Source organism: Bactrocera neohumeralis, chromosome 4 (genome assembly GCF_024586455.1).
Source record: "Bactrocera neohumeralis isolate Rockhampton chromosome 4, APGP_CSIRO_Bneo_wtdbg2-racon-allhic-juicebox.fasta_v2, whole genome shotgun sequence".
Classification (NCBI taxonomy): domain Eukaryota; kingdom Metazoa; phylum Arthropoda; class Insecta; order Diptera; family Tephritidae; genus Bactrocera; species Bactrocera neohumeralis.
This window is the reverse complement of record NC_065921.1, coordinates 18,453,788-18,467,504: the sequence shown is the minus strand read 5'-3', so window position 1 is coordinate 18,467,504 and position 13,717 is coordinate 18,453,788. Positions and strand designations below refer to the sequence as shown.

The 13,717-nt window shown below is 35.9% G+C and overlaps 1 protein-coding gene across 2 annotated transcripts in view; it reads right to left on the bottom strand.

The window, feature by feature from the left end:
- Positions 1-13,717, bottom strand: part of LOC126757356 (G-protein coupled receptor dmsr-1) — a 255,974-nt gene that overhangs the window by 180,471 nt on the left and 61,786 nt on the right. For both annotated transcript variants that reach the window (XM_050471196.1, XM_050471195.1), the window contains one exon: positions 5,219-5,269. The gene's annotated coding sequence lies outside the window, so the exon portion shown is untranslated. The remainder of the gene's footprint in view (positions 1-5,218; positions 5,270-13,717) is intronic.

The following is a 13,717-nucleotide window of genomic DNA, read 5'->3' as shown; positions in this document are numbered from 1 at the left end:
GCGGACATCACGTCATACATTGATATACTGGTTCTTAGTAATGTTAGATGGAGGTTTGAGTTGAAGTATTCGTCATGCAGAAAGTCTTCTTGCAAACTTTAAGAATGATTTGATAACTAATTTTAGTATTTTGTCTAGTCCCTTGAACTGCGAGGTTCCTAGATTTCTATGAGGAGTACTAAATAAGGCTGGACAGGTACATAGCAGGACTTCCAGCGACTCTCTCACCACTAGAATTAAATTCTTATGCTTGCTGGTTAGACCTAACCCAAAAGATACACTCGGAAAAACAAGCTACTGATGCAAAAAAGTATTTTTGGTTTCGCTTTGAATAATATTCATGGAATTATTATTATAACTATCTAGACAAGGGAGCAATCAACAACAGTGACTATTTACTTAGCATTATCGAAATGCTCGACGAACGAAACTGCGGTAAAAATGAACTCAATGAAAAAAAAAAAAAAAAAATAAACATTGTTAACTTCAGCTTCCCATTCAGGACCTTTACATTGATCCGTCAGTTTGTATGACAGTAGATAGTGGTCTGATATCGGCAGTACCGAGAAATGTGCAATTTCTTAGGAAGGAAAGGAGGTGTACAAAATTTTAGATCGATAACTCAAAAGATGAGTGGCTAATACACGTATATACAGACAGACAGACAGACGGACGTGGCTAAAACGACTCAGCTCAACATGCTGATCATTATACATATTTATACCCTTTTCAGCGTAGAAAAAACAACGAACTATTACATTAAGACAAAGCACCGGATAATAAATTAATGATAACGATGCTGAAATCTCATCGACTGTGTTTGGTTTTGTTTTCGCAACAACGGTATTCTCCTTACCTACCTTCGTGCATCTCTTTGTTTGGTCTCAGGCCAAGAGAAAATGCCCACCAGAAAGAAATTTAGCATTGATTAAGAGTTATTGTCCGGTAAAATGGTATCGAAATGTTGAACGTTTTCTTTAAGGGTTCTGGTCTAGAAATTTAAAAAAATCGAATTTTTTTTTCTTTTTTATATTTTCAAAGTATAACTACATATTCAAGAATATGTGTACGAGAAGATTTTTCAAAATTCAAATTATTTTTGGAGATATAGGCATTTTTCTGACCCGGCATCCAAACTGGTTCGGCTGGAACTAATCGAACAAAAAACTTTACGCGAAACTTTAAACGCGTTTTTCTCAAAACTGACTTTTTCGGAACGATACCCACGATTTCTCAGGTTCTACTGGACCGATTTACTTGAAATTTTTATAGAGTTTTCTTTATAGGCTTGTCTATGGTTGGAACTAGCCCCATCCCCAAATTTTTATTTTTATTATTTTTAAAAAATTCGAAATAGTCAGAAAAAGTGATCCAAAAAAATCTTTTTTTTAGTTTCAGATAACTAGGAGGGTTGAAATCATGGGAACACGTGGAAATTTTTAGAGACCCCCCACTTCGTCAGCTCATAATTTTTGAAATTTTTTACTTTTTTAGTTTTTAATTTTTTTCTGTACTCATCTAAACTTAACAAATAACTAATAAAAAATGGATAGAAACAATATTAATTGCCTTTTTTTACGACACTTTAAAAATTAACTGAAATTCATGCTTCTAGACCAGAATACCCCCTTAAGCGGTCAATTGACCTCAATGAGAATATCAAAATAGCGTCTTAATTAGCTTGAAATATGCAATAGCATCTAACTATTTCAGGTACACGGGCAGTGGCGTAGCTACAACTTCGAGCGCACGGGGCCAAAGAGTATCTGCCGCCCCCTTTATCTACCTACCTATAAGTTTCATGTGGTGGTTCGAACAAAAATGAATTTTTACAAAATATCTTCGATATTAAGTATATAAAATTAGGAACTAGAAGCCACGCAAATTTTGAAGTTCCAAAATTCTCATAATACGGTTAAAAGCCATAGAAAAAACCCATTTTCGCCCTATATCTTGTACACTTTTGACACAATTTGCAGGAATTTTTCCCGAATTGGAGTTTTTAAATACCATTTTTGAAAATTTGGAGAAATAAAAGTATTTGTTACATTCAAAGCATAGGGTAACTGTAAGAGTGACACGTCGCGACGACAGAGCAAAAATAAAGATACTGTTTTTTTTAATAATGAGTCTTGCGGTATTTTTATTGAATTTTTTTTTGGTGAAATTGAAATAAACTTTTGATGACTCATGCCCAGCTCTTGACCGATGCTACGGCTGCTACTATGCCGGTCTCTTTCGACCAATTCAGCGATTTTATCGCAATTTTCGACGACAGGCCTTCCGGAGCGTGGCGCATCTTCGACCACCTCTACACCAGAACGAAATCGTTGAAACCATCGTTGTGCTGTGGAAATGGAAACTGTATCGGGTGCATAAACTGCACAAATTTTATTGGCGGCTTGAGATGCATTTTTGCCTTTATGGTAGCAGTACTGTAAAATATGCCGTATTTTCTCTTTATTTTGCTCCATATTTGCGACGCTATAACTCACGAACACGAAACGACAATCAATCAAACACGTGTTAGCCCGTGAAATGACCTTTCCAAAAAGGTATAGCATGACCCGATGCGACGAATAAAACTAGAACTACGCGCTTTCAGCGACAACTAGCGAAAATACCGCAAGACTTTTTTGACAACCTATTATTTAATATTTTTCATTGTTATTCGGATTATTGCATTGTGAGTGTACAACTCTTTATCTTTTATAATAAATTTTGTAAAAAAAATTGTTGAAGTTTTTTTCTGGACATTAAAAAACAGCGAAGATCGTTTTGCCGCCCCTAAGTCGTTGCGCTTCGGAAGTTGCAATTAAATTGGCCGGGTAACTTATATTTCATAAAACTTATTTTGCTATGTCGATATGACTGTCATTAATTACTAAGCCAAATATGAGCGCGATCTGTCTACCAGCTTGTTTATAGCAGCTGCTTAAGTCAGTGCACCTCAGTAGTGCCATGCGATTTTTACAATGGACACAAATATCGAACGAAGAATTTGCCTCAAATTTTGTATTTCTAACGAAATTTCGTGTACGAAATCGTTCCGAATGTTGGAAAAGGCTTATGGTGATTCAGTTTTATCAAGACCACAACACTCCTAGTGGTACAAATCCTTCAAAGATGGTCTAGAGATCGTTGAAGACATGTCGCGTTCTGGACGACCTCTTCAATTGATGAAAATATTAAAAAAAGTGAAACGTCTGGTGTTAGAAAATCGTCAGGCAAGTGTTTGAGAGACAGCAAGAGAGCTCGACATCACTCGCGCGTCCGTTCGAACTATATTGGTAGATATTTTGGGTATGAAACGCGTTCTTGTTAGACTTCACGATTGTGGAAGCCAAAAATGCAATGAAGTATTCAACAAATTGGCTACGTGTGATTTTTTCTTGTTCCCCAGAATGAAATTGTCGTTTCGTTGACCCCGTTTTCAGTCGATATGAAGAACATCCCAAAAACTGCTTACGAAAAGTGTTTCGAGGACTTGAAACATCATTCAGTCGATCGTCATCTGGTGGGGATCACTTTGAAGGCGACAAAATAAATATTGATGAATTATTAAAAGTTTTGCGTTTTATTTACAATGTCCGGGTACCTATTTGTCGCAATGTATATATTTTTTTTGGTTGAATTATCGCAATGTTCGAATAATAATTTAAGTACCATTAAATATTTCGATTTTACAAACGAGTTTAATTGAATTGAAATGTTAAATATTTGAAGAATACTTAATTGCTGTTAACAGAGCGATACGATATACGCTATGTATGGATACGTGTTAACGGTAATAACGCGTGGGCTAAATCTGCATTTCGCAACAAAATCGATCTATTTATAAAGCGGGCGGTTATTTGTGGTGAAAAGTAGGTCACTTACAATAAAGTCAAGTGAAAATGGTCGTAGTCGGATCGCGGTGAGCCGGAGTAAATGGTGGCCAAGCTAAGAAGGTTTTGCAATTTGTTTGGTGGGATTGGCTGTACTATATATCATACATACCGAGCTGCTAACGTACTGCCAGATTCGTAATTCGGACGTACACTGTCAATTGGACCGTCTGAAGAAAGCCATCGAAAAGATTTGGTCCCTCTTTGACAATAGGAAAGGAATTGTGTGACAGTGAGTCGCCAGAGGATACGGGAGCTTATTGGGGAGGTTCTTATGTAACCGCCTAAACATCGAGGTGAATGAGTTAGTAATGAGATTGTCAAGAGTGGTGTATGACTGTCACTTGCAAACGTTTTCAAAATTGGAAAATCCGTGCCTTGTCTAAACGACAAACTGACGAACTGCAAAACTCATATGTAAAACGGTAGATCGGAAATACTATATACAAAGTTTCATTGGCACTATATAGAAGGGGTGGTAGAAACATAATTGGAATTATCTTATGGTGTCTCCACGATGAAATACTGGAAGAGGCCTAGATAGTGAGCGCGCAAAGTCTATTGAAATTTGCGTCAAGGATGACTACTCTTCATGGATTTCGTAAAAGATATCGACCATTTTTAGATGAGAGTTTGTAAGCGTTTTAAAGAAACCTATAAACTATGGATAAGATATTTTTGTTTCCAATTCATGTGTCAAAATATAATATGTATATTGAAAAATTCTAACAAAAACACAAATTCCGGTATTCTTGGTTCATTCCATTCCAATTTGATTATCAAAAATTTTTATTTCAACTCAAAGCAGTTAGGAAGCTAATTTCCATTTAAATAATAAAAATATTTAACAATAAATAATTGTGGGTTTTATCACTTCGTAGCTCGTAAAAATTTTGAAATTGGTGAAATAAACACTGTTATTATAGTCCAGTACATTTTATGAACCGAAACCAAAACAAAAAAAGAAAGCAATTGAAGAGCCACTGATTGCGCTTGAAGATGTGCTTCAGTTTCAAATAAAAATCACATTGACATATTGCTACGCAACCAAATTAGGTGCTCGTTATTGTTGTTAAAAAGTGTAATAAAATATCCGAATATCACATTTCGAAATTCCCCAGCAAGAACGAAAACACGCCATAACAACAAAGATAAATAATAACGATAATAAATACCTGTTCGCCAGAGCTTTGAGTTCAAGCAGCGTTTAGTTAATGTGGACAATTTCAATTTAAAGCGCCTTTGTCTAGTTTAAGCATCAAAATTGAACTTGTTTCCATTTCAGTTTTGAATTATGCATAGAAATTTGATTATTAACAATGATAACTTACCGCACACACACACAGCAACGAAGAATGCGAAATGTTGGCGCCAGCGTTGAGCTGTAAACGAAAACAAGAAAGGAAGAGAAGAAGAGAGATGGATTAAAATCAATTTTAGGAATGTGAAGATTAAGATTAAAGCATCTAAATTGGCTCATTAGCTGTTTGGCAAATACTAAAATGTCGATGAAGATTAGATAAACGTGAAAGATAATAAATTCACATGATCGTTTAGATCGAACGATTTCAACGCCAACAATATTTATGCACGAAGTTAGGGTAGAAGTAGATATGAATGATTTTGAGCGCTCAATATGATATAATGAAAAGCAGTAAAATATTAAAAAAATGAAAAAAAGCAAGTAAGGAAAGGCTAAGTTCGGGTATAGTAGAACATTTCATGCTCTTGCTACTTTCAAAGATTAAAGCCGAGGTAATACTTTCAGGTGCGTAAGATTTGTTAGTTATATGGAGTCTAGGATGAGTTTTCACCCGATTTTAATCATTCTAAGCACAAACATGTACCGTTATGGGAAAAACACGCACCCTCTATTTTATTAAGATAACTCATATGTATGTTGGTCGATATATGTACATATGGAGTATGAAGAGGTGGGTGCATATCTTGGCTAAAGCAAGATAATGGTCCGAGTCAATGTAAGGACCTCGGAGCGTACGTACGTCTAAAACACTAGAGACATGTCATCCGTCTACCACAACATGATCGATCTGATTGGTGACTTTTCGATCATATGTAAAACTGGAGACAGCCAGGTAGCTTGAGAATTTTTTTATGCTGGAATTTAGTAGAACAGATAACCTTATTTCAGTCCCCGGCGAAGTCGATCAGCCTCAACCCATTTGGAGATGTTTCATTATGGAGGCTGAACTTACCGACCGTTGTGCCAAAGATACTTTCTTTGCCCACCCTGGCGTTAAAGTCGACAAGCACGATTTTACTTTATTCTAACAAGGCAGCGGCACCTGCGTTAGATCGTAATCTTTAATGCGTTTGCCGTGGTCGTCATCAGAAGATTCTTGTTTCCTTTTAATTGGGGGCGTTATAAGGCGGGTCCCAAGCCCAGCGCACATTATGCATGATTCACCGTCTCACTTTGGCTGGCCTACAAACGGATATTCTTTAGTTACCTGGAATATTCATGATCTAACACCGGAAGCCGTGAACTGCTTGAGCCATATGTAAAAGAATCATTTCTGGCCACTCCCAAGTGAATGGCAGATCAGAGAACTTCGCCACTTGAGTGAACTTCTATACATGACTCCATCCTCCAAGGGACGGCGTTATATCCTCAAAAGACATTGTTTGGTGTACTCTATAGGTAGAGGAAACCATTACTCCATATTTCGTAACCAGGTCATTATGTTAAAGTCAATGGGGGACGCTATAAATCTATGTATGTTCAATAACTTTTTTGTGCCTAAGTTGGTGGGTGATCTTAACTATCTTTGGTTCCAACAAGTATTAGCGCCATACGACGCTCGTGTTATACAACCAACGAACCAATCAATTTATTGAAGGAAACTTTTGGTGAGCGCATTATTTAGGGCCGTCGGCTTGTGGTATATGCTCCAAGATCGTTGGGTTATACAAGTATGAATTCGCTAGCTTACTCAGATTAACCCGAGACGCTTGACGCCTTGGGGAGAATATTCGGCGCATTCTTGTTGCCATACGGCTTCAATTGCTAGTTGAGAATTGGACCTCTGGGCTGGAATTTTTTCCTTAACAAGCTCTTATCTACATAATTAAGCTAAATTCTTGGTCATAATATCCCATGAATTCGTATTGATATTATATAAAAGTAAGAAAAACACTTTTTCCACCACAAATTCTTTAAATCATAAATTAACATAGTTATCAAACCAAAATAAGTTATATTATGCCATTTTTAACAAAGAGTGACTTGTTGTCGAAAATTGATGCAATCCTTCAACATATTGATGTTTCGAACTATGGTCTTTCCTCAGCTCCCTTGTAAAGAATAGAATTATATTCGTTGCTCATATTTTTGCTTGCTTTCAACAGCGTATATTGTTCAACATGTGTTATCTATAAAGATATGTAAAATAATCACTATTCAATAGCCTCACTAAAACTTAAGAAAAGACCGACTGGCCTAATTTTGTCTTAAAATTTTTTTGGTAGTTTAATAAATGTGAAAATTTTGAGAATATTTGAGTAAATATCGTTAAAAATGGTATAAGGAAACATTTACTTTTTCTATACAAGTTGTTCCTACCTATGATGTTTGATTATCAGATATTTAAGGGTGCTTTCAGAAATTTATTTTATTACAAATGTAAAATTATTAATCAATAAAAACAATGACAAAATCGATTGTAAGTGCTCTATATATTGTTTCCGCACCCATCTTACATTATGGATCTGATTCTCAGCGACTTTTTTCAGGTCTCAAAGCCCACGAGCATGTTCGGTGAAAGGAAAGGGAATGTTATTAACTGTTGAGGTAGACGATTAATGAGAACCAAATGACAAATCGCTTTACTAGTGTATATATTATGGGGATTTGACAACAAATTAATTGATAAATAATAAATTCTTTAAACATATATTAACGTTTCAGCCTACTTCATATTACCTACAACATATATATTCATAAATCTCGCTCGGTTATGCGCTGATTGTAAATATTTGTTATTTAAGAGCTCATTTCCAATCACTATATTAACTGTGAACTCACTTAAATTACTATTGTAATCATTACACATCAATAATACTGCCGAAACAATTTATTAATTGCCATCAAACAGCGTGAAATGAGATTTTGCAACAATTATTTCTTTTATTCTGCTACCGTTATTAATATAATAATTACGCTCGGAAAAAATTACATTTGAGTTGCCACACATGCAATATATACACGTGTAGAGAAAAACATGTACATATACATACATATGTAATATAATTTAATATAATTTAATTTGCAGATAATTCGTATGAATCCCATTGCATTGATATTTTTGTTATACGGCAGAAAAAGTGAATTCTCGCTAAATAAGGTTAATATGTCATTTATGCTGTATTATGTGACACAAACAGTATATTTTTCCATTCTTTTATGATGTTTCTTTTTCAAAATATTTTCGTTATTAATTTTAATTTTTATGCGTAAATACAAATTTGTGAACGAGTGGCGTTGTATTACAAAATTGCGTTCTAGGCTCAAATTCTATATTATTATAAATGCAAAAAGTTCCTTCAGATTGGGACATAGTTAATCGATAAAAAATTTTGTTTATCGATTAAAGCTATCGTTTTCGAGTTTGGCGATAATTTTTTTTTATTATTTTTATTTACTTTGATTTCATCATAATACACGATCGATAAATGGAAATTTCATATCTGTAAATGTATATCGATAAATTTTTAAAGTTATCGTTTTAAGTGATACGCAAACTTTGTATTTATTATGTTTTTATGATAAGTTATCGATAAAAATCGATATTTATATTATTTATCGATTGTTGCAATTATCGAATTTTATTATTTCAGGAATTTTGTTGTTTTTGAAACAATTTTCAAGTATATTATTTATCGATTGTCGCAATTATCGACTTTTAATTTTTTCAGGCATTTTGTTGTTTTTGAAACAACTTTCAAGTATTAGTGATTTCAAAGGTTTTTTTTATTGACAAAAATTTATCGTTTTCAAGTTCGGCGAAACAATTTATTATTTTCTTATCCAGAATGGATAAGGAAGCAAAGCAAACGGATCTGGTAGTGAACGAGGGCAAGATGAAATATCTCCTGTCATCAAACAAACAGTCGTCGCACTCGCAACTTGGCTACCAAGTCACTGTTGCTAGTCATAGCTTCGAAGTCGTAGATAATTTCGTCTATCTTGGAACCAGCATCAACACCAATGTTAGCCTCGAAATCCAACGCAGAATAACTCTTACGAGCAGGTGCTATTTCGCTCTCAGTAGGAAATTGAGAAGTAAAGTCCGCACTTGGAGAACAAAGACCAAACTCTACAAGTCCTCCTCATCCGCGTCTTGCTATAAGGCATGAACGATGATGAGGCGACGTTACGAGTTTTCGAAAGAACGGTTTTGTGAAGGATTAGCAACGTCGAATACAGCAGTTGATGGAACAATGAGCTGTACGTGTTATTCGATGACATTGACATAGTTCAGCGAACTACGAGATAGTGACTAGGAAGCAGAGGAAGACCTCCACTCCGTTGGAAAGACCAAGTGGAGAAGGACCTGGCTACGTTTGGAATCTTCAATTAGCGCCAAAAGGCGAAAAGGAAGAACGAGTGGCGCGCTGTTGTAAAATCGGCACCGTAAGCGGTGTCTATGCCAATAAAGAAGAAGAATATGTTACGAATAGACTGAAACACCTTTTACGTTTATTGGGAAATCTTGAGAGACTCTGAAAACATTAAACATAATGGGATAGGCCGCGAATAGAAGCCAATCATTACTTCCTAAATTTTTTCAATCTCGATAACCGAGATAGAAGGACCACTGAAATGAGAACTTAACAAATTTCTTAATTCTCCTTTCTGCTGTTCCTTAAATTTTAGCGCAACCTTTGGTGACCTCTGCTCGAAAAATATTTGCGAGAAGCAGACATTTTTTATCTGTATTTTAAAGCATTATAAAAGCTGCCGTAAAGTCGCCATATTGCTCGCTTCGCTATCATTTGTTATTGTCACTATTTGTCCTTCGCGCTGAAGAAGCATTTTACAAGCAACTCACTCAGCTCAACAAATCGCTGAATGTCATGCAAAAGATTTTATGACACGGTTCAGTGAAAAAAACATAAACTACGCCAACACTTGTTGTTGTTGTTTACATATTGCAACAGTGCTGCCACTTACTGCCTTATGAATGAGCAAATATGTGTGTGCGGTTGTAATGTGTCATGTTTCGTGTGCTCGAAAGTTAAACCCTGAAATATTTATATGCGAGCATACAAAATATTATACTCTGTTTGGGTGAGGGTGTGTTAGCGGTGACAGAAGCTGAAAAAGTAAATATTTGTCAACAAATAACGAAATCCCGAATGGTGTGTGGAAGTAAATAAAAGTTTTCATGTTGGAATCAAACAAATAGATTTACATTTAATAAATTCACAGGGCCGATATTGACAAATCTTTTTAAGGGTGCCTACGAGATGTGGAAAGCTCCTTTGACATATTTGAAAAATATGTAGAAAAAATGCGGAATCAAGATAAAAAAAGAGCATGTACCTAGAGTGCCCAGCCTCCTGAATTTGAAAACACTAAGAACTAAAACTTGTTTAATCTTAACCGCCTATACCGGCTTACAGATAGGGGCGTTGAGATCTGTTAGTCGAGAGAGAAAACATAAATCTGTCTTTTCACAAAAGAAGAAATTGTACTTTCGAGCTCTCGCAAATAGCTCGGAGTTATCTAGGATTTAAAAACTATGCTGGAACTCCTAGATTGGAAGGACTTTGGCAGCGCCACTCTCAATGTGTTTTTTCGAGCTAGTTTTTTATCTAAGATAACTCCGAGATATTTGACAGAGCTCTAGTGTACAATAGTTCTGCCACAAGAGCCATTACCGCAAGTTGGGCTTATGACATGGTGGATGTGATTATCGAAAAAGTGCCCCTGGAACTGGTGTAACCGGCCTACTTGCTGGGGATTGTGAGCGCAATGAAAACTACATTAACAAAGGACTTCAAGTTATCCTTTGCTTGCGGCCAATACCCATACAAGTGGGTATAAGGCAATGCTTATGGTCAGCCGGGTCATGAAGAAGTATACACAACATTTCCATTGACCAGTAGAGAAGGTTGAACCCATGTTTCTGTGACCGACAGATCTAAAGACGAAATCTACGTATTCATCGACGGATCGAAGGGTGCAACAGAAAAAGGAGCGGGCTTCTTCTGTAGTAATCCATACACAGAGGATATCTTCAGCATGAATGACTACAATTCAGTTTTTTAGGTCGTAATTGTGGACATAGCAGTAGGGGTCAAATGAGCTTCTGCTCTAATCAGCGGAATCATAAACATTCAAGGTATTAAGGTTATGCGTAGCGCCAATACTAAGTCTCATAAGTCGGTTAAGTTTTGCAAGCAATAACTGGACTTCTATTAGTTAACTCGCTTAATATTATTTGGATGCCCGGCCATTTTGGAATAGAAGGAAATGAAAAGGTAGACAGGCTACCCTGCTCGAGGACAACTGGAGGCACAACTCACCTAAGCTGCCACAGGCCATTCAATTCATTTAAGGGGGGACATCAATGTACCCTTGAGGAGCACCTCAGATCTTGGAAAACAAGCGACACAGGGAATACCACAAAGTTATTTTGTGGCAGTAGTGATGATGCACAGAGCAAAAATCTCCACCTTCTAGGAGCTTAGTAATATTATAGAGTTCAACACGGGGCACCTACCCTTAAGATTCCACCTTCAGGAAATGGTAATAGTGAATTCGAATGTAGAACATGCGCCTAGAACGATGAGACCCTGGAGAATTGTCTTTGCGTATGCGTAGCCTCCAATCGGATGGGACGGGATATATTACAAGACTTCCAATGTTTAAACTTAGGAGAGCTAAGTCTGGTAGTGGTAGTAAGTAGAGGAAGTTTTTTTTGACAGATCACCCGTGAGTCGTGTCAAGATGTCATTGCATCTGATAATATTCAATCGAATAGACCACGTCCAGCACGCAGTGAAAAAAATATAGCAGCCGTAGCTGAGAGTGTATTTGGCTAATTTTACGTCGGGATCTTAAGCTGAAAAGTTACAAAATATAGCTTTGCAAGAACCGAAGCCACTCGACCTTCCCATTCGACATCGTTTCATTCTATGGGCTCCTGAAAAGTTTCAAAAAGATCCGACGTTCTCGAGCCAAATTTTTTTTCAGCGATGAGGTCCATTTCAGTCTCAATTGGTATGTAAACAAGTAAAATTGCCTCATTTGGGGCAAAGAGCAGCTTGAAGAGATTCAAAAGCTTGACATTCGACAGTTATCCGTCGAAATGCTCGAACGTTTCGTCAAATATTGAAGTTTCCGTGTTTTTTCTTTAAAAAAGTTGGGAACCTCGAAATGGATATCCTTATATAAGGTCTATCTCGAAAAATTTAAATTCGTAAACCAACTACCCCACATTTCAGAAAAGCTTTCATACATTCTCTTCTCCTCAATGAGCTGCTGAGTTTTCGGAACCTATTAACGGTTAAATATGTAACTTCGGTGTAGGTGAAATAAACTTTTTTCTTGCTTTTACTTCATGCCACGTAAAACAACACCCTTTGTAAGAGTACAATGCCCTTGAAAAAAACAATAAAATTGCATGAGAATGCATTTTCTATGTCAGCAACCTTTATCTAACTTTCGGTCAATTACACGTAAATGGAGTAAATTTGTAAGCCGATTTTAAAGCTGTAAGACCATTATGGTTCATCAACTTCCAACAAAGTACAAAGCAACAATATTGCAAAATAAATTCCAATAATATTTCAAAAATATTACTAATATTTTTAGTATTTAAGTCGCTGTTTGCCAATGAGCTTTGTTCAACTACAGCAGCGAATGTCGAGTGCAGCCAAGCGAAAGACACGGTGCACGCACATGTCAGTGTATATGTGTGTAGGTATCTAACTATACATATACGCATGTGTGGGTGCATATGTACATAGGTGAAAGAGCTATCAGGCATAAATGAGGTTGAAAATAGCATAAAAGCAGGCGAATTACTCGCATGCAATGAGCTGTACAACACGTCAACATCCAATTAAATTCCGAAGTGCAGACATGCGGAGCTAAAGTCAATAAGCGTCAACATGCCCACTCACACACAAATGTACACAAATACATTAATATTCATTTGTATGGCCTGTATGACTATGTTGTTTACACACATCCGTTTTTAGATCAAGTGTTGTTAGCGAAAGTTTATCTACTGTTAGCAACAACACAATTTGGAGATTATTTTGCAATTTTGCCACAAGTGGTAAAATGTTGTGCGGCGAGTTTGAAACTATCATGAAAAACCAAAAGATTATGAAAAATACTGACAATAAAATGCCAAAATATAGTTTGTATTTGCAACTTAATAGAAGTTTATGCCAAAAGTAGATGAAATAAATGAAATTTTGTTTAATATTATTTTTAATTAAAAGTTCGGTTAAATTGAAATAATAATTTGCCAGAAATTGAATTAAAATAACGAAACTCAATGTCAATTAAATTATTTAAGGAAGTGGGAATATGCGATTTTTTTTTCAAATTTTTTCTCTAAAACACCCTGTGAAAATTTTTAGTTTTGTAGCGAAACGGTTTCTGAACACTACTTTCTCTTCATATAATTTTATACCAGAGCATAGTGGAAAGAAGTATTTTACTGCCGATTTTAAGCCGTACCGTTAGAAAACTCTAAACGATTCCGGTTTCGTATACTCCATTATCATTTCGAATATTGTCATTTGCTTAAGCATTTAAAGTACAGTTACTTAATGTCAATTCTTTAAAA